Raw genomic sequence first — 22,721 nt, 5'->3', positions numbered from 1 at the left:
TTTTTTATCCATCCATCGCTTTAAGTAACTGCTCATAAGGATGCAAATTAATAGAACTTATATCCAATCATATTACAGTTTGCTTTTCAACAAAAAACCTCGCGCTTTAGGTCAAAGTTCCTGTAAACTTGTATCAAATGTAAATCAGCCATCATTGCTACTTTTGAGAAGCTACGGTGTACTCTTTAGTTTTCTCTCTCTTGTTTACTTTTTTTTAAACTTTACATTAGTAATATTAATATGAGAAAAAAAACTAAAAAAGCCATTCAGTGTTACTGAGTAAAGAGGAAAATGTACCAGAAAAATATCTAAAATCTAATATCTAAAATATCTAAACAATTCATGAGTAATGTATTAGCAAATATTCAACGTTTGCAAGATGTTTTCCGTGATTTTTGTAAAATTTTGCACTCTTTGTAAAATTTTATAATTTTTGCAACTGTTGTAAAGAGTGAAAAAATTGCTGAAAAATATTGAAAAAATGCACCTTAATTTACTACACAACGTTTGAGTGGTAGTCTGTTTTTTATACGATAATTTTTGAAAATTTACAAAATTTGCTAAAATGTGCTTTTTTGCTTTGCGGGAAATGAAGATGGTGCCAAAATTTCTGAAAAATTTTACGACTGACATACTAATCCATATACTACTTTTGGGAGGTGGTCAATGAGCATCCCTGTTCTTCCGGTTTATTTTTATGAACTTTGCAATATATAACTCTCTATAGATTTTATATAGCCCCAAGTTCTTCTCCAAGCATTGTTGATTTCTATCCCTCCAAGAATGGCTTGCAAAACTATTTTCTCAAAAATGGCTATTTTAATTTTTTCAGTTTTGGTCAAATTCTAGGTTTCTGAGCCACTGGGTCTAAATAATGTTTTATATAAAAATAGTAATTCTTGATTGCTCTGAATAAATACAGAATGATAAAAATGAAAGATTCCCTTTCTTCTCTGCCTTAAACACTAACTCAAAGTTCTCTTCAATTTATATGAGTTTCTTAAACACTGAAAAACAAGTTGTGAAACAATAACTTCTTGAAGCAATATCTTCATACATAATCCGCAGTCCTGTAAAAGAACAAAGCGCATGAGTCACAGGAAGACAGAAATGAATTTGGCAAGGAGAAGAATATGTTGCCAAATTTAAATGTTTCTCTTAACGGGAGAAATATCTCTGAATTTGGCTTTCAATGATTGCGCTACACTTCTAGCAATAATGAGATAAAAGTTTAGTAAAAGTAGATATTTAAGCTGCCATGAACAATAAATGTTGAAATTATTTTCATTATCCTTATCGCGTTAGTGTTATTTCTTGGTTTAGTTTTAATTTGAACATTATTAACTGAATGATAAAAGTGTCTTGTGCGCAATTAATATTTCTTTTTACTTGGTTGGCTCGCAATTAAAATTAGACACTATATACTAAGAAAAAAAATTTTTTTTTGTAAAAATACTGTCCTGTACTATTAGGATATTTCTAGTAAAAAATTAGTTTTTAAAATAAAAACTAAACTATATGGTATTTAAACCATTCATTTGGTAATTTTTCTATTCATATGGTTACGGTTTACCGGAAATTCCAGTTTTCAAAATTATAGTTCTTATAATCACATATTTAGAGACATATTAAGAATAAAAAACTGATAATATATTCAACCGAACAAATTGTTCAATGAGATGCTCTATGGTATCATTATGAAAATAACATATTTTACTACATTCAGCAAATTTTATTACGTAACATAAAACCGTATGTTATTGTTATTTTTACCAAAATCTTTAGCAAAGCGCTTCAGAAATAAATATCCAGCTTTTTGCTGTTTCTATAGCTAACGAAACAGTCTAACGAAACAGTCTAAATTTTACCATATTCTGGTAGTTTCCACCATGCTTTTTTTTCGTAGTGTATTTGCCTTTTTTCTGCTTCTAATTTATGTTCACAGAAATAGATCCAAATATATGTTTAAACTAAAGTTAAACTTGTTCTATATTTCCTATACTTTGAGACAATTCACCTGCATTTAATTATTTTCAACAAAATGACATTGAAAAGAAAAAAACAATGTTATAAATTTTCTACTTAGAAAAAAAGTATGGTCAAAACTTCCAGCATATGGTAAATTTCGATGTGTTTTTTGCAACCCGGGAACACACAGAACAAAAGGGCTTTGATAAAGATTTCTAGCATAATTAGTAATAAAATATGATCTTCTTATTAGCATAATTAGCATTAAAATATGGTCGTATTTAGTTACGATATAAACGGAAACTTTACTAAATAAATGCTTTAAATACAGTTTATTTAAATTTTTTACCACCATTATATAATTTTTTTTCTTCCTGAAATGCTAATACCACACACTTACGATAATTTAAACTGAATTTTTTATTCATATACTTAATAGGTTAATCAGAATGAAAAATTGATAATAATGAAATGTAAATCCTACATTTGTGAAAAAAAACGTAAGCATTCTATTCAGGTTTAATAATTTGGAGTATTATTAAACGTAGTTTAAAGTTTAAATTGATTTAAAAATGATTTTTCTTTGAGGCATTGAATAGTTTTATGTTGCACTGAATCTTAAAAATGATAAAACAGAAAAATAATGTAAAAAATCAACCCTGTTCATTTTATATGTTTTGTGTTATTTTGTGTACAGATGTAATTTTTTAGAAATTATTATCTATCTTTTCTTCATATTCTTTCGTCCTTATAATAAGCTTATTAATACAGGAAAATTATGATTTCATCCGATCTACATCGATTTAGATTCATTTTTAATATAATTACAATATATAGCGATTTGATTTTAATTGTGGTTATTTCTATTCGCTGCTTTTAAGTTAATTCACTAAATTGCTACATATAAGTTTATAAGAATATAAATAATATATGCTAAATATAAATTCAAGATTTACGTGCCTCACGAATTTTATAAGTTATTATATATAATTTTCAAAAAACTAAATTTTAATTTGAAAAAATAAATAAATATATATGTTGTATGGGATTAGTTTTTTAGGATTAAGTAATACAATATTTCTAGTTCTCAAAGGAAACTTTTTAATTACTCTGTTACAGTTAAAAATAACAAAACCATGTAAATGCATTTATTTCATAAAATTTAATTAAAATGAATTATGGAACTTTTTCCAAAAATTAGTATTTGTAAAATTTTTTAATTTACAATACAGAAAACCTCGTAAGCAGCATTTAATCGTTGCATTTACAGTTTTTCATGTTCCTTAATTAAATTACCAATGAGAGGATTTTTTATATATTTACTGTGTATAGATAGCAAGGATTTCTACTCGGTTAAATATTTAGGAAACTTTTGAGATAAATACGACTATAAAATGCAGTTTCAATATTTCTGCTCAGTTTTGCAGAAAATTATACGAGGATTGTATTTTCTACATTAGTCAATAGAAAGCTATGGTAGCTTTCTTCTCATCCACTATGACGTCACGACCTGTTCTCACACCGTAATTTAGCTTTTTTAACAAGTTTCTTTCATTCAAATCATGAAGCTGACTTTGAATTTTCACTTAGACTTTTTTTGTTTGTTTTTTCTTCCATACATTTTAATGGAAGTTACTGCAAAAATTTAATAACCCCTTGAGTGCTGAAACTTTTACTATAAATTTTCAGGAACTTTTTTTACCGTGGTTTTAGGAAAAAAAATGCATATTTTTTAAAAGAAAAATGAAAGAGTTAAATTTAGTAACAACATGTTAAGAATTCTAAATATAATTTAGACAGAACTTTAACGACTCTCTAAGATTAATTTAAACCCCTTTTCCTTTTCTTGAAGAACAATTATTTGAAGAATCTTTCTGTGTGGTCCTTAATCAAAGACTTTCTTCACAGTGAAAGTCATTTGAAAGTTCTCTCAACTCATTATGAATTCTAACTCCTAACAGAGTCCACCTACCTTATTTGAAAAGATTCTTTTCTTTAGCTATAATACGATTTGCATTCACTACCATACGAAACACGGTTGTGATTACAGAGTGAGAAAATGAACGGAAGGATTGCCACAAACGTGTGATTAAAAAATCATTAAGTGTTATTACTTTAGCTTATTAAATGTGATTTCATAACGATTTCTGCGTGATACATAATTGGAAGCTTTTACTCGGGTCTTTGTTATTTCGTTTCATTAGACGTATTTGAATATTACTTTGGGAAAAAATGAGAATTGGAATTTGTATTATTTTTATTTCCTTGTTGAAGTTGGATTTCTTGTTTATACACGTGATGTGATTGTGTTGCAGATTAAAGCAGCCTACGCAACTTCCTGAAAATGACGTCATGACAGACATTTTAGATTTTACAGCTTTATTAATATCGAATAATTTGTGTCTCGTTTGTGATAGTTGTTATGGGTGGTATAAAGTCTAAAAATATAAGAAAGATAATTGGTTTGCAAAAGCATGAATAAAAGTAAAAATAATAAAAACTAACGGACTGGCAAAAGCATAAATAAAATAAACACATAAAAAGATAAATTTAAATAATAAAAGCAGACGATAAAATTAGAACACCAGAAAGTTGTTGATTTTTTAGAATTAGTTTTGTGTGGAATTTGAGTTTTCATATATCCCGTTACGGGCACTTTATCTAGTTGTTTTATAATATTTTATCTATCCCGCTACGGGTGAGTTTCCTTATATCCCGTTACGGGTTTTTCTTGCTGTTTTATGATCTTTTCAATATCCCGTTACGGGTAATTCATAATTGTTACTGTTTGTGTTATTTGTAAATAAAAGTTTTTATAAAAAAACTGAACAGTTCTTTACTATAGCTTAATACGCTACAGTGGTGATGTGAAGGAATGATGGGATTTTAAATTTATACAAGAAATATATTTTTTTGGTTAATGGCGGGCTCTTGGGTCTATTTCCCATTGGCCTCGGAAATGCCAGAATCGCTGCTCTCTTATCGTAACCCAGTGAGCACTCACAATCGCACAGAAGAAAGGACATAGAACACAGAGAGAGAGAAGGAGAAAGTTACACCCATGACGAGAGCAGGATTCGAACCCGCAACCATCTACTCCGCAGTCTGGCACGCTAACCACTCGGCCACCTGGTCGGCTACAAGAAATAAATTATTCTTGCTGCATTGAAATTTACTTTTAAATTTTGGTGAGTGTGAGCAACATTCTTGTAACTCGCTTAAATTGTAAAAAATATGTACTAGTACATTATTATCATTATCTACTAGTACAATATATTATTTATTAGGTATCATTATCTTTATTAGGCATTTATTATGTTTTTTAGGTATCATTATGTTATTTATTCAAATAGAATATCATTTTGGGCTAAAATACAAGCAGACATGTCAATAAAATTCTTAAACTCTTTTTGTTTGTTCACTGAGACAAAAAAAAAAAAAAAACTATGAATAACTTTTGATCTATTTATCAGAGTTTCATTCATAATCTTTATGCTTCCTGATATTTAAGCTAATCAGTGCATGGAAACAATATTTTAAGCTAAACTTTCGGTAACAGAAATGTATTTCCTTCAAAAAGTTTTTTTTTTCTTGTCGGAATCAAACTTTTTGTCTTTTAAATTCTAGTGAACCAGAATTTCGGATAGAAAATGAAGCATTAAAAGCAAGTACAACTTGTTAACAGCGTTTAATGTAGCTAATTGAAACTAAAAATTGACCGATTACCTATGTTCTGGAAGAAAAAAAATTAAATTTTGGAAGAGAAAAAAGGAATTCTGCACTGAAAGCACATTTTATCTTAGAATCTACTATAAGTTATTTATCAGGAGTGCCATGTAAAATTACAGAGAATAAGGAACTCTGAGTTTCTGTAAAATATAAAAAGAAAATATGTGCAAAAAATTCAGTAATTTCGCAGAAATAAAGAAAGTAAAACTCTGCCAACAATTTCCCTGTTTAGAAACTGAGACGGAAACCACAAAACTGTACGAGAAAATTAAGAACGTTCAAATCAATCTATGGCCTACTATTTGGCGCAGGGAATTGAACCCCTGACTGACAAGGAGCAGACAAAACTTTACCTACCACACAGAACGTCTACCTACTTAATTAAAAACAGGATTTGAGCACACTGAAAATCCCTTTTAAAAAATGCTGGTACAGAGGAAAACTGGTTTTTTCCTGTACTCTGTTAACAAGAAACTTGTTTATAAGCGTTTGAGATAGAAATTATATAATTTAACTGAGCTTCTTGTTGTCTTTCTGTACTTTTAGGAAAAAAATACGCTGTTCATTGCTTAAAATTCATTATTTAAAAAAAATTCTACATTGAAAACATAAAAAAATGTTATTAAGCACAAAGATTGTAATATTAAATTTTATTATTAATAGTAGTTTATATTTAATATAAAATATTGTGGTATATAGTATTGTATAAAAATATAGTAGTTTAGAGCAATACAAATGTGTTAAAATAAACACCTCATAGTTTCAAATGATTTTTCTTGAGATGGAATGTTTGTCATTTCATCTGTTACATTATTCATAGCACGGCAACTTCTTGTTTTTTTCCCTCAAAAAGCTATTCTAAACTACATTCAAATAAAACACCGAGAAAATAAAGTAGAATAAATTTAAAAAAATAAAGCTTGCTTTACGCATCACGTAAATTGGCGAATTTTAAATTTCAGGAATATAGTATTTTGGTTAGAGTATGACATACTAAGACAGTCGAAAAGTTGTTATTCTTATTTTATTTTTAAGGAAGTTAAAATATCATTAAATATATAATTTCAGATCGTATATTTCCTCGTATTTTTTCGTTTTTATTTGAATAAAATATGATTAAATGATTAGAAATAATTTAGGAGCTTCAAATTTTACTTTAAACAAATTTTTCTTGATATCGGTTTAAAAGAATTTTTTTTTCAAAACTTAAATGACACAAAATCTTAAATAATTCTTAAAATAGTTTTAAATAGTTTTAAAATGAAAGTGAAGAAAAATTTTTAAATACATATTTCGATGTGTTTCGGTTAATATATTTTGTCTAAAAATATATACGGTACGGCATGTTCATCTATTAATCAAATATTTTTTCATTATGATTATTGGATGGCTAGAAATAATTAATAAAATGCTTAAAAAATCGTTGTACAGTGTGCAAAATGAAAAACGAACCACGCTTAATAACTTTTGATCCAATGATAAGATTTTCACGTTCTGGGACTCAATCTTAGTTTCAACGAAAGGATGTTAATTAATAAGTGCAGACGATATTTTAAGTTACGAATTCAGACACTAAAATGCACTTTTTCTGAAAAAAAAACCTTTGTTTCGAATGATTCCGATTACATACCCCCCAAATATAGAGAAAAGCCGTAATTTGGGAAATACGGTTTCAATAGTTTCGTTAGGAGAGCGGTCCGAAGTTCAGACCTTTTGATGTTAAATTTTGGTTATTTCGCCATAACTTTTAAATCGAATTGCAAACTATTCTGAGTTTGCAACTCAAATTATCATCTGCATTAATTAATTAGCATATTTAAGGATCCCCCATCGAACCATAAAAATGCCCTAGAACATGAAGATGCGATTGTTAGATCGAAAGTTATTTAGGGAGGTACGTCAATTTTTTTCTGTGCAATGTGCTAAGAATAGGACAAAATATTAGTAGAAAAGGGACAACACATAACGAGAAGCAATGCTGTTGAAAACGTTAAGGAATAATAAACAATAATCTGTTTGTATCAAGTAGCTGTATTTATTCGTATTTCATTCTCTTGACGGTTGAGGGGCTATTGAAAAACAAGTTGACTCAAGAAAAACTTTACCCCATTAAGAGATCCAACGGAGTTATCGCTTATTAGACCCCCTGTATATTTTAATCATAAGATCTATTGGACTTCTATGATAAAGTCACTGGCATTCAATAAAAACTTGATTGCTTTATAGACTCCAGACTTTATAAGCATGCAAAAAGTACCAGGTCTGGCTATTCAATGCAGATGTTTTTAATTATTTCTGCGAAATAAATGTGATGTTCAGTCTTTGAGGTTAATACATTTCACCTGGTATGACTTAAACCAGAATTAAATTCTTGGTGCAGAAGAATCGGAAGACTTTTTCTTAAGTTTCTTAGTGTTCGGAATTCGTTCTAAAGTAGTGTTTCTAGTGGCTTCAGATTCGGAAAGTCTATGCACAGATTGGTGGTTGGAAGCGTGGTGAGGAGGACAGATGGTTACTATCATCATCTAAACTCTCATATAAATAGTATTAGTGAAGTGTGTACACACTGTTTGCATTTTCACTCTAAATTTATGGTAAAATAACCTGCAGCTGTTTGTCCATCCAATTAAACTTAAAGTTTACGGTAAAGAACATACTTTTCCTTCATGATTTCGAAATCGTTTACAACTAATATGGTTAAAACACCATGAATACAAACTATACGGTTTTAACCATTTGCATCCAGTATGGATTCAAAACCATGAAAAAGAAATTTAACTGGACATTGGACTTAGTTTGCAGCTTTGCATCTATGCACAAATGAAAGAAACGCTTTCTAATAGTTCAGGGTCACAAGTTAGGGAGTGCAGGACACTGAAATCCGTTCATGTGTTGAAGAGCTGGGACACGAACCCCCGATCTGCTGGTCAAGAGATTGACAGGTTAGCACTGTTGATTATAATATGTACCCATCTGCAAGGAACTAAATGGCCTTACTTGGTGAACCTAGTTGATGCTATAAAATTTTGGTTGTTTAACCGCATTAAGTGAAAGCAGTTAACAAACGGTTTTTCTGATAGTTAACAGTTTAAATACCATCTTAAATACAGTTATTTGACTGCTTTGTCCGAATATGGTAAAATAACAACTAAATATATTGTTATTTAACCGTTTTTCTTCAAGAGATTTCCAATAGTGCATGCGCCAGCATACTTGTTAATCACCAATCACTAATTATGAATCCATGATTTTTCTGAATAGTGAATACTTGTGTTAACTATTCAGAAAGCCCATTAGTGCAGTATTTGTATGATATTGACGTAACCGAATCAAACTGAATCTATATATAGATAATTTATCAAGAATATTATCAAATTAAGTTGTAATTAGCCTAAAATTGTATACTATATTGAACTCAATTCTAATTCTGGATAACTTAAAATTTAAGAATTTCTTGTTTATTAACTCTGTACTTTAACAGAAGACAATAATTCGAACAAAATGTAGAAGACTAATTAATTTATTCCTTATAAAGCAACTACCTTATTTTCCGACATAAATAATTCGAAATTTGAATAACCATTATTCAATTTCATTGACTCTCGTGTTATTCTTAGAAATTTCTCGAGTCGAATTTAAATAAGATTTGAATTATTCGACATTAATATAATCCATTATTCAAACTTTCCTGCAGCTGCTTTAGAAATCAAACAAAAAGTAGTTGTTCTTTTCTTCAGTTATTTTAAATTCGACTTACATCAAATTATTTCTCTTCCTTTCTCTAATTTCTTGTTCCCTTTCCATCCGAACAAAAGCTTTTAACGAAAAATGTTTTATTAAATAAAGATAATGCTGTGCTATTTCAAAAACGTATATTATGCATAAATGAAAAAAACACTTAAAATGCATACAATCAAAATACATTATTTGTTCATTGAAATTGAAAGTTATGTACCTATTGTAGTTAATTGATGATAGAATTTATATATTTTGAAGTTGATGAAGTATATATTGTGGTATATAGTATTGTANTATATATATATATATGATGCAAGGGCAGGGAACTGTCCTTGTTGCATCAGAAAGGTACTGATGTTCGAATCTCGGGCAGGGCATGGATGTTCTTTCCTTCTCTGTAGTATCTGTCCTTACTATGGGAGCGACGTTGGTAATAATTTGCGAGTATATTTTATTCTAATAAAAACATATTATTATTAACACCATGCAAATTTTTAAAGTGTATGTATAGATTAGGAAATGAAACTATTTTGATTGAAAAATAAATCTGATGTTTTTGTATAAAATAAATAAAATAATTTAAAAAGGGTTAAATATACTAAAAAAATTTTTTTTCGGAAAAATTAATAAATATAACATTGTATGTAGCTTATAAAAATTCGAGTTTAAGTAGCTTCGGCTAATTTTCCAGCTATTGAGTTAATTTTAAATAAAGTCAACATTAAATTGCGTCTAAAGAATTTCTTACAAATTCTTTTAAAAAAGTAGATAAAAAGTCAGAGGTTTCTGAATAACAAAATAATAAATACGAATAAACCACTGATTTTCCTTCTGCTTTTTTCTAAAAAAATTATAAGATATTCATGCAACGCATTTTAAGAAACTTTATGTAAAATTAACATGATACCGAGAAAATTTGCTAAGACTATATAAACTCGATTTTTAAAAGTTACGCTCAACGTTTTACTTTTTAATTTTTAATGCAGAGCCATAAAAAAGTTGTTTTTCAAAAATATTTTTATGGTTTATTGTCGCAGGATTCATTGAGTCTTAGAAAAAAAATTTTAACTTTTTTCCCCAGAAACACTCAACCTTAAACAAAGAAGAAGAAAAAAACACGTAGTTTCAGACTACTTAAAAAATTCTAATTCGTTGACGCAGCATCGATCCACAAGCCATTCTCGTTGAAGATGAAACTTATAGGAAATAATTAAACATTAACGAACTTGCTATAAAGCACTATACATTATTTTTTAAAGCTTCATTATTTAAAACTTTATTATTTACATTATTATTTATAACAATAGCTAATGTTAAACTGACACGAAAAAAAAATTCGAATATTCTCCAGAGCAGAATAATTAAGAATTTAAAATGATTTTTTGTGTCGTGCTTTAAAATTGCTCCTCATAGTACAAATTTCAGAACCTTAGTGTCAGAGGTTCTGGGGTCAAGAAGAGAGACAAAATAGTAACCCAAATTTCAGAACCCTAGAGTCAAAGGTTCTGGAGTCAAGAGGAGAGACGAATTAGTAAACCAAATTTCAGAACCCTAGTTTCAAAGGTTCTGGAGTCCAGAGGAGAGACAAAAAGTAAACAAATAAGAAAAGTTATTGTATGAATAATTATAACAGAAAATAAATATAACAGCAAAAAAAGTCAGATATTGTAGGTTGCCAGATATCAATCCTGTCATTTATTTCTCAATTTTTAAAAGTATAAAAGACCCAAGAAAAGCATAAGTATCATGAAATGCTAGTTTCGCGGAGATGATTAAAATATTTTTCCAATACTTTTCCGGAAGCGTAGAACGAAATTTTCAATGAATCGCTTTTAATTTTATCCTTTTCAAGATAGGTATTATAGTCTATAATAATTATGGAAAACGTAAGAAAATTATTCATATTAAAACTTAAAAATATATTTTGAAAGCGGAAAATCCATTTTATTGCAAACAGATAATTAAATTTTAATATCGTCTATTTTTCAATACATCTGGGAGTATTCTAGGAGTGTAAACTTTCTACTCAGGTAGCTTTAAAATACTTTCCTAAATTTCAGTGATTCTCTGCTTATAAGGATTACCTTGTTTTTTGACCAATATATCTATTGATATAATTGATCAAATACTGTTGGGTTGAGTAAATAATCAACATCAGCTTACTGGTGAAAGTTAAATGATGCTTAAAAGCATATTATAATCTTTCACTTTTGTCTTCACCCTTTCTACACTTAATTTCGGTAACAAGAACACACTCAATTTAAGAGCAGCTATACAATTTAGTTACTAAGTGATAAATTGGCATCAATGTTAACGTTAGCCTTTGCTGTAAATAGTTTTACTAAGGAATTAATATAACTAAATTCATAATAAAATGGTGAAAATAAAATGAAAAAATAATAAATAATTGCTTAGAAAAATATTGTATTGTTTTTTACTTGTCACATCTCTCCACATCTTGCTTGTTTCACTCCCCAAACCTTATAATTACTTCTGAATTATCTTTGTTTCTTGTTGGGAAATAATTTTTGTATTTATAAACAAAATTTGTTCATTTGGCATTATTCGCCTGTTACTTATTGCGTATTAACGTTCATCACCTTTCTTTGTTTGTAATTTTGAATTAAATTCATAAACAATTACTAACAGTAAAAAAAAAAAACTAGGCCTGTAATTTGAATGCCGACTCAAATAGTTTTAAAGTAAACTCGTCTGCAGAGACTTGGGACAAATTAAGAGAAATCAAAACGAATCTTCATTACCAGGAATGGAAAACTATAACTTTCCAAGTTTACTACGAAACATGCAAAAACATAAATTTTATTTTAAAAAATTATTCACTTCTTGCTAAAAATGAAGTATTTTTAGTTTTTTTTTTAAATATTCTATCCTTTCTTAAACTGTTCATACCTTTAATTTGAAAACAAACATCTCAATTATTTTCGCTAAATAAATTCGTCTCTCTTTCTACTCCAAGAAGACAAGTAAGAATTGAAAGAATTGTTAAATGTTGTAAACATGGTGGTGCTCCTTCTCTTTTTTCTACTTTCAACTTCAACATAGGAAAACGAGCTGATAAAAAGAAATGAAGAAATACGCATTTTTTTTCTAGTACAGTTGCAAGGAAGAACGTTGAATCATTGTTTAAAGTTATCATTGAGAAAAATTCATGAAAAAAGTAATACAAATTGCTATAACTTTCAAGCAAACTGGAATTCCGAAATTAACTAACGAAAAACTTCTTTCATCACCTCAAGTTTTAGCACTTCTAACTGTAGAGCCATTCACATGGTATTTTATATTATAAGTTTTTCAGTTAGGGGTTTGCGAACGAATAATTGGCTGCTAAAATGTTTTATTCCACCATACTCCAAGGAAATTATTTACGTCTTAAACATTTCACGGTTCTTAATGTTATAAGCCCCTATGAAGTTAAACAAAATGCAAAATAAAGTAGAACACTCAAAACAGAAGATTCAGAGGCAGCTTTTACAATTTTTTAATATTAAAAGAAGCTTATAACAATGTTAATAAATGTACGAAATATTAGAAACAGTTGTTTACTTTTGCTATTTTAGTGAAATTAATCGCGCTACAATCAACGCATATGTAAGCATTATTGGTTTGTTTATGAATTTCTTCTCACTTATACTAACAAACATATTTACAATATACTGGCAATTACAGCCACTGCAGATCCAATCTTTACACGCTTCGTATTTTTATGTTCATTAAAACTTCCGTTCTTAAACTAAACACTGCTGCAAAGAATTGCTATTATTATTTTCTTTGAAACTAAGTTCGAAATACAATTCATCTATGTGCCAATTTCCATAAAAATACAAATTTAAAATTTAATAAAGAACTATACTTCTAAGAAAGTATAACCGAAACGAGTTATAACGATGGAAACTGCTTCTTTAATAATAATGCTTGCGATACATTTTATAGTTAAATATTTACCATCTAGCGGAAACTATTGTCAACCTAATGAAAATATAGGGAATTATCGAGTTATTTACTTTACCGAAAGGCACTTAAAATTCATATATCCAATAAAGCGTAATTAACTCAGGTTCTTAAATGAAATTATTGGTATGTCGATGCAAAATTTCTCTTGTGGAATATATTGATTTTTATTAAGAATTCGAGAAGACCGAACAATATACTTAATTATATAAATGTGATTAGTATATTTGAAACCACGATTTTTTTATAGAAAATTATATGTATTTTTTTCCGTTTTCAAAGCATTTATTTTCTAAACTACTTTTAGAATGAACTTAAGAGAAAAGTTTAAACGAAGAGGTTTTGAATTAAATATTATTTTTTTGTTTAAGTTCTTTATTTCTCCAATTTGATTTTGCTCTACTCTATACTGATGTATTTAATAAATTACTTAAAATTTGTTCTTTATTTTATTATTACTTTTCTTTTTCAATTTAATAAGTTTCAATTGTATCGTTTGATTGTATCAGAAAATAGCTGGAAATGTGATTGGTGATGAAATTTAATTGCTAAATCTTGAATTGTTTTAAAATCTGTAACTTGTTTCTGCGGGAACACGGAGATTCAGCTAAAAATTGAACACTCTAGTTAATAATAATAAGATAAATTTTATTTAGTCTAAAAATATAGTTGATTTTGTTTCTAGTGGGTAGTTAATGATTGAAACTTATATTGTAGAGTGGAAAATTTAATAACTCGATTTAGTCGAAAAACGGTTAGAATTTCGTTTGATGGAAAATGCCTTTTGACCAGGGGTGAAAGCGAGACGGAAAAGAGGAAAGGCTGGTAGTAAAACCATTTCAGTTATAGCTAGTTTTGGGGAGGAGTTTACTTATTCCTTTTTTAAATTTTTCAACAATATCTACTTTATCTTGGAAAAGAAGCAGTTTTATATATATGCCAGAATTATAAAGGAAATCTTGATAGTTACAGATATTTCATTTTTTTCAAAAAAAATGCTGGAATGAAATGTTTTACGTACCAGGTTTTTCTCTTTTCCGTCTTGCTATATAAGGGCTTTCACCCATGCTTTTGACTATAGTAAGGTAAAAAATTCGGTTTATAATGATGAAAAAAGTAATTGAAACTTGTAGTGTCACCAAAATCAGAGTTCTGGAATATATTTCAACACTCTGATTTTGTCAAGAAATGGAGAAGAAAATTATCTTTGTTAATAAAATGAAGATAAATTGTGTTTGCCACGGAACGATTAAGTTTTATATTATCATCTAATTCTGCGCTTCACTAGAGATTTTAGTGTTCTAGTGATATTTCCAAAGAAATTAATTTGAGAATTCAGAAAAGAAACAAAAAGTATCAATTATGACGATACTCATTCAAGCACAAGCCCCCATTACCAAAGGAATTAAATTAAAAGTATATAAAAACAGTTATTTGACCTATTGTAACTGTCAGTAGTTAAACCGGGACTATGAAAATAATTAATAAATATATCAAGGAAAAAAAATTTGTTTGGATTTATTCAAATAGAAAATTTAACTTGGAAAAATATAAACTATAGTGAATAACCCTTTAATTAAGCGAAAAATAATTAATCAATTCATGAAATTGAGATATATTTGGATGGATGTGTCATACAGTTCTGTTTTGGCAGCCATTTTGAATTTTAAATTGACAACCATTAAACTCAAGTCCATAAGGAATCCCTGTGTTGGCTGGTTGATAGGAATTCTGCTTTCAGCTCGCATCGACTACATTGCTGACATAAAATATCTATAGCGGTAGACGGATCACGACTTACAATCCCCTTGCCGTAAGGTTAACGGTTGTTTACTTTCTATGTAACGCAAATGCGAGCTAGTTCCATCAAAAAGTCCTACCTGAGGGCTTGTTTGGCCCAAGGTTTAATTCTAATATTCCCTTGCCGTTCAAATTTACAAGGCTTTGGAGTTGAACATTGATAGCTGTAAATTTTGTGCTGTTTAATTGTAAACATCTTACAAATTAAAGTCATTTAAATTAATTATAAAATGATTTATCAAATTCCTTAACTTTTAATTCATGATGCATAATAATGCAATTCTCAGTTGTAGTACATAATGTTACCGAGGTATTTATTTCCAAGAAAGCTTCTTATCAAAATTGAAGAATTACAGTTCATTAAACAAAAACTAATTTTTATTTTACCTTAAAACTTTTTTAAAGAGTAGATTAATTTTTGATTTATGATCAATTACTAAGCTGTAAATAATTTTGATAAGTACGGTATTGTACGGTACACTTTGGAAGCATCAGCCGTGTCCACCTTACTCTAAAATACATTCTTACCATAAAATATCATTCCGTAATTTTTACAGAAAATATTTGTTTATATAGAGTGATTCAGTGATTTCACATTAACTATTTCTGTAAAAATTACGGTATATCGGATTTTTTTTTCTTTACATCCGGTAAAAATATGTGCTACACAGTACTGGAACCTCGAGAGCCGGCACTTTTTTCAATTACTTCATCCTGAATATTTTTTATGCTATATATTTTAAAATTTGTCTTTGCCTTTCTAAAACTTTCTAATGTTGATAAAAAAAAATCGTGAAATTTTTGATCAAAAAATGCTATTGTATTATTAACAAACATGTTTAAGAAACACAAATTCATATCACACCACTCAAAGTTTATAACGTATTAATTTAAAGTTGATTTATGTTACATTTCATCATAGTTGCTTTGCAAATAAAATAGATTTCCCTAAAATTAAAATGAAATAAAATTTTTTGAAAAGTTTCAAATTGTAACTCGTTAACATGAATTATTATTCTGAACACTGAAGTTTCCTTATCTTTCAAATTTTTGTTATGCATTTTCATTATTTACTTTTTTACCGTGTATACTGTTTTTCAGTAGTTATGAGAAAAAGTAAAATATTTCTCTGATGTCTAATCTTATTTAAGCCTAATTTTAGTACCTAAGTTAAACTGAGATTTGTGCGTCAACTTATGTATGCTGTCTTCCAACTTAATTTAGTAATTATGCTTCAAAAGCACGTTCTGGAAAATGAAGTGGTTTAAACATAAAACAAAACTAGATTTACTTCATTTTCCCCATGATCGTTTTCAACGATTTTCCTTGTTACTTAAAAATTAAAGAAAAAGTTATAATTTTTATGAGTCTGTTCAAAATGTCTAATGACCTAAATAAAATATATTTTATTTACATTAAATTTCCATTTGTCTGAATAAATGGTACATAATAACACTTGATAAAAAAGAGATGTGAAATGAAATTTTAAATATCTATGCTTTACATAACTTAACTTTACCTATACAGGGTGTCCTAAAAATATTGATGTAGCCAAATATATTAGTGGGTATCTAGTTGGGTGTCATTCGATGGAAATTTTCAAAAAAACGAATTACGTTTTTTTATTTTTTATTTGATGTACATTTCTCAAATTATCACCATTTCTAACAAATTGTACCTCATTTTCATTTTCAAATGCAGCGCCATCTGTGAGCAAAAACGCCAGAAACAATAATTTGAGATGGTTTTCTTTTTTTTCCAAGCTATCCAAACTTTCGGGGAAAAAATGGGGTTACCATTTAGATTTTTAAAGTTGCCGCCTCCATTGCATCATGGGATGGGAACAGGGGTGGATCGCATTTGGCATTTCTGAGCATTTTAAAAATATTTTACCCTCATATTTTAACATTTTTGAGACAATGGCCATTGTTTATCTCAAAAGCTTTAACCATTTCCATACCTTTTGTACCTTATTGTAATAAAACCAAAAAATTGTAGACTTTTATCATTATTTTGTTTTTAATGAATTAAAAATAAATAAGCAATTATAATTTCGACGCAGAGCTGTATAAAATTGCTTAAAAATGATCGTTCTGACATAATCTATACATAAAACATTCACAACAGTATTCTGTTTCGTAGTAATTTTATATATATTAATTGCAAAGGTTTTTAAAAATACATAGTTTCATTCAATCATAATTTTCATCATATAAAGATTGCCATATTCATTAAATGGATAATTTTAGAATTCTTCGCCAAAATTATATGAAATAGCATTGTTCCAAATCATTATTATTCCATTATGCAATATCATATTGTTTACATTTAACATTCACGTTTACTGAATGTAGATATTTTACTTGCTAAATTTAATATAAATATAAACTATTTCAGTAAGTTTAGGAAAAACTGAAATCTAATTATCAAGTCATCATTGCCCAAACAATGGAAAAATATGTTTACATCTAGAGAAAAATGTCTGAGAATTTATCCTCTATTTGTCTTATTAAAGTTGGCAACAACGTTAACTTCGTTATTTCCTTTGAATTTCTAAATTATTTACTAAATACAAAAAGTGACTTTCTATTACGTGACGTTGGCAATCCCATTAAAGGGTGTTATTTTCTTTTGGCTGAAAAATTTTCACCATTTGTCTTAGAGCTACAATAATCATTGCAATAACCATTAATAATCTGCGTTACTTTGTTTTTTTTTTTCTTGGTTTGTTAAGGCATAATAAACTAGAGAAACTCGTTTCCGCAACTGACTTTCACCTCAAGTTAGTTTCTGCGCGCATTTATCTTGGCGAAATCTATTTATCAAAGCCTAAATTCTGAACACTGTCGTAATGACATATTCAAATGGTTGTTAGTCTGAATTGAGGGAGTGGAGATTTCAACGCTCATTTACACGTTTGAATAAGGTTGGAAATGCATCTTAAACTAGTATTTAAATTGGATTTTGATGCATGAGATTGCCATTATAAAAATAATATTTAAATTAGAGAACCGGATATCTCATGTTTGATTTTCGAACAATTATTGTAATACTGTTAACGTAAAGGTTTTATGTAAATATGCAATCAGACAATATTTTACAAAGCATAAAAGTTATTTAATGAGTATGTCTATTAAATTTTAAAGCATGTATGACTCTAAAATCACATTTTCGTCAAGAAATATTTTAAAATAAGATTTTAAATCTTACGGAGCTTGATGAAAACTAATAATAAATATGTGTATGTTTCTTTTTTAACCAGATGATTTTTTTAGTTTATTTTTTGCGTTTTTCAACCTAAAACATTTGTTTTTAATGAAATTAATATTTTAATATAGTTTACTTTCATAACGTTTTTGCCCATTAGGAAAATATGTGTTTATATAGGTTTTATCATATCCGTACGATTTTCAACAAAATTAACTTCATCGACTTGATCAACTTTTAAACTAAAATCACATATAAAGAGTTATAAGGGTAATAAAAATCTAACTAACATAATCATGCATAAAAGAAGCAACGCAACAAAATTAAATGCAAGAAAAAGTAGACGATAATTTTGGAACTTCCTTTCCAGATTGAGTTCTTTTTCTTTTTACTCGTAGGCATTTTAGCGTGTGTGCTTACTATTAAATTAAAGCATTTTTTTGTTCATTTTATGATTAACTTCATAATTGGGTGATTTAAATATAAATACTGTCTTGGATTTTGATTGTCTGAAATTCATATATTGTCTTGGTAACGATTTCAATATAAATAAAGATACAGAAGAAGGAAAAGAATTTTATGACGTCTTAAAAACAGCATTTTGGCTGGAATTGAAAAATACAACCAATTCAAAGACAAGATAATAAACGTCAATTAATGCAGTATCTGCTAACAATGTTGTGGCATTTGCGTTAAATTTCCAGAAAAGAAATCATTTGGTGAATGGGTGACCAATGTCAATGTTACTTTTAATTGGACGAAAAAATTGTAATGTAAATATGATTTTGCTTAGGGCTTTAGGTATTGGAATATAAATATGATTTTGATTTGAAATATTGGTGATTGGAGAAATTCGTGGGGGCATCAGGAGGCAACAACACTACAAAGAGCGTGAATTTATGCTTGTAAACGTTTTATTAATTTTTAACACTCACAATTTTTTTGCTTTCATAATATATGTATCTTAATTAAGGACTACGTTGACTGCCCGGGTAAATTTACTAGATTTTTCTGGTTTTGAAAATATATGCATTGTCATCGTAATAAATTCATAAGTGTAACTATGAATGATACAAATGATTTCTCTACTTGCTCATAATTGTCTCCTCTAATAATCTGATAAGCAATTAATATCGACAAAACTGATAAACAGGAAATGTAACAATATCTATCTAATATCATACATAATTAAAAATGGAAAAGGTTGCCTTAGTTTAAAGTTGCAGCAGCTATAATAATGTTAGAAGTTTAAGCTACAGAAAAACATTGCGAAAATTTGTATGGATATAATGTACATTGTGAAGTCAATAATAACTGCAACATTACTTTAATGTATTGTCCTTGTCTTTATTTTTCAATGATTGTATGCATTCCATTTGTAGGCTTCTTTTATGTGCCATATGGAACTTTAAGTGATCCCATTGTTGTTACAATGAATTTCAACTAATTTGAAAGAAATTGGCTTTTTATGAAAAACGGTGTATATAAATGAAAATAATATAAAAATGGTTTAAAAACTACATTATGAAATTTCAGATAAAATATTTTAAATTTCCTTGATCTAGCTTCCACGATAATTTTTTAATGTTGCATAGCTATTTGAATAGCTTTCACACAATATGAATTGTAATTAAACACTAAATTAAAAAAGAAGAGAATTTATAATTGTCATTTCTACAGTTCTCTTCATTTGAAAAAATCTGTGTAAAAAGTAACTGTATAAAATGCAATTTTTATATCTCTTCAATTTTGTCCTTCTTAAAGAAATTTTCTTGCAATCAAACATGCCTACACATAAAATTTACTAAATACCACGAAATAAAGGATATTTTACTATATTTTGTTAACTATATTTTGATTAGTACGGTTAACTATATTTTGTTGTAATATAAATGTGTACGTTTACTCATTACATGAGTATGTTTACTCATATACTCATTCATCAAAAATGGTTTATAAATGATTAATGAGTTATTTATTATAAAAGAAAATATGCATCTTTTATTAGTGAAATGTCTTCTTACATAGTTCGCTTAAAAATATTTCTTCAGGGAGCGATACCAAGAATTCCTAGACTATCTGGTTTCTTTCCCAATAAAACCTTCCTTTATCAGGCTTCCTTGTAAGGAGAATATGTGATCTGTTAAAACAGAAGATTATTTTTGGACCCAATAGATTCTGTCATAAAGAGATTTCTCTGTAATCTATTAAATAAAAACGCATTAAATTTCATTCAATACCACAAAATAAAAATTATATTCCAATATTCTGTTAGAAATAAATGCTCTGTTATTTCTTATAAACTATGCAAGCTTTAATCAAGGAAACGTGCTTCTGTAAAATGTTCTTGAAAAGATTCCTTCGGGGAAAGAATTATCCCAAAAATTATAACACTATCTGAATTGTTTCCCAATTAAACATTTAAGTTTTTGGCTTCTTTATGAGAAGAATGTACAATTGGGTACCATGGAAAAATGGTAATTTGGCGGCAATCGACTTTGATTAACAAACCATTTCTATTATCTAATGCGCCTACACATTATATCTCATTTAGTATCGCAAATTGGAAGAAATATTTTTATATTTTGTTGGGAAGTAATCTTGAAATATTTATAATAAAAGGAACTATGCATCCTTTAAGTAGTGAAATGTCTTCTTGAAAATTTCGCTTAAAAAGCTTCCTTCAGGGAGCAATCTGAAGAGTTTCTAGACTACATGATTCCTTCATAATAAAACGTTATTTGTTTTCACTTCCTTTTGAGAAGAATGTGCTTTCAGAAAGAACTGTCTAATACAGAATTGTGTTTCTATACCAAAAGGTTTTACTGTAATTCATTAGGTGAACATATTAAATTTCATTTTATACCACAAAACAAGAAGTATATTAAAATATTCTGTTAGAAATAGATGTTGTGTTATCTCTTATAAAATTAACTATGCATGTTTTAATTAATGACACGTGTTTCTGCAAAGTTTGCTTTAAAAGGTTCCTTCCCTTTTGAATTCTTATACTTTAGAATACTTTTAACTATACTTTTTGAATTCCTTTAATATAAACCATTTCAATATTTGACTCCCTTCTAAGAAGAATGTGAGATTGCGTGAGACGGAAATATTGTAATTTGGCGCCAATCGATTCCGTCTTACAAACATTTATACTATAATCTATTACGGTTGTACATTAAATCTCATTTAAAATATATATATATATANTAGACGTAATTATAGTTATATTTAATTTGCTAATTTGCTGTATTAAGAAACATTTCACCTATGAAATTAGCATAACAGTGCATTCACTCGCAATACATTTACAAATTCTAACCGTAAGAATCAAATTTTAAATAACACATATACATTATTTTAAAATAATCAATGGAGAGATGTGTCAAATATATATATATATATATATATTTTAAATGAGATTTAATGTAATTTAATGTTGCGTTATTTATTATAAAGAAGAAAGTATGCATGACTGAATTAGTCAAATATGTTTTCGCAAAGTTTTCTTATAAAGGTCCTTTCGGTGGACGATCCAAGTAAAGCACTATTGAAATTCTTATTCAATGTTTCAAATTTTGTTTTGAGAAGAAAGTACTTTTCGGTAAGACAGAAAACAATCTATAACGGAATTGACTGCAAATGATTCTGTCTTCGAAAGATTATGCTCTAATACTTTAAGCCTACACATTAAATTGATTTAATATCTCAAATTGGAAAAAAAAATATTGCATTTCGTTAGAAAATATAATACTTAGTTATTTATTTTAAAATATATTTATTTTAAAAGAAATTATGCATTTCTTAATTAGTAAAATCTTTTCTTTGAAACTTCGCTTAATTAAGTTTCTTTAAAGAACGATTCCGAGAATTTCTAGACATTCTGATTCTTTTTACAAGAAAAAAAAAACTTTTTATATTTCTAGTCTTTCTAAGGAGAAGAATTTAAACTCTACTTTCCACTTAGCAACATCAGACCCTCACGATTTCCAGGTGAAAATTTCTTTGCACTTGCAGGTGTGAGAATGAGTTAGATCAATAGAAAGGAGAGAACAAATGGTTTGCCTGGAATTCAACTAAAAACAAAACAAAAGAATTTTGGTTTGTATCCAATCTTAAACAAGGTTTTGTTTACTTTCGTAACAAATGATTTAAATTCAACGCAAAGTAAATAAATTCTAAGCCTAAGCTTTGAATTAAATGTTTAAAAAAGTACTGTTTTTTGAACATTTTAAATCCAAACGAATAAGTACATGTAAGAATGATTTTTGATTACATATTTATTTAACAGCATATTTAAATTCTGG

The 22,721-nt window shown here is 28.1% G+C and overlaps 1 protein-coding gene across 1 annotated transcript in view; it reads left to right on the top strand.

The window, feature by feature from the left end:
• Positions 1 to 22,721, top strand: part of LOC122270830 (uncharacterized) — a gene marked incomplete in the record, with an annotated part of 246,208 nt that overhangs the window by 35,425 nt on the left and 188,062 nt on the right.

This window comes from Parasteatoda tepidariorum, chromosome 7 (assembly GCF_043381705.1).
Source record: "Parasteatoda tepidariorum isolate YZ-2023 chromosome 7, CAS_Ptep_4.0, whole genome shotgun sequence".
NCBI lineage: Eukaryota > Metazoa > Arthropoda > Arachnida > Araneae > Theridiidae > Parasteatoda > Parasteatoda tepidariorum.
This window is presented reverse-complemented; position numbering and strand designations above follow the sequence as displayed.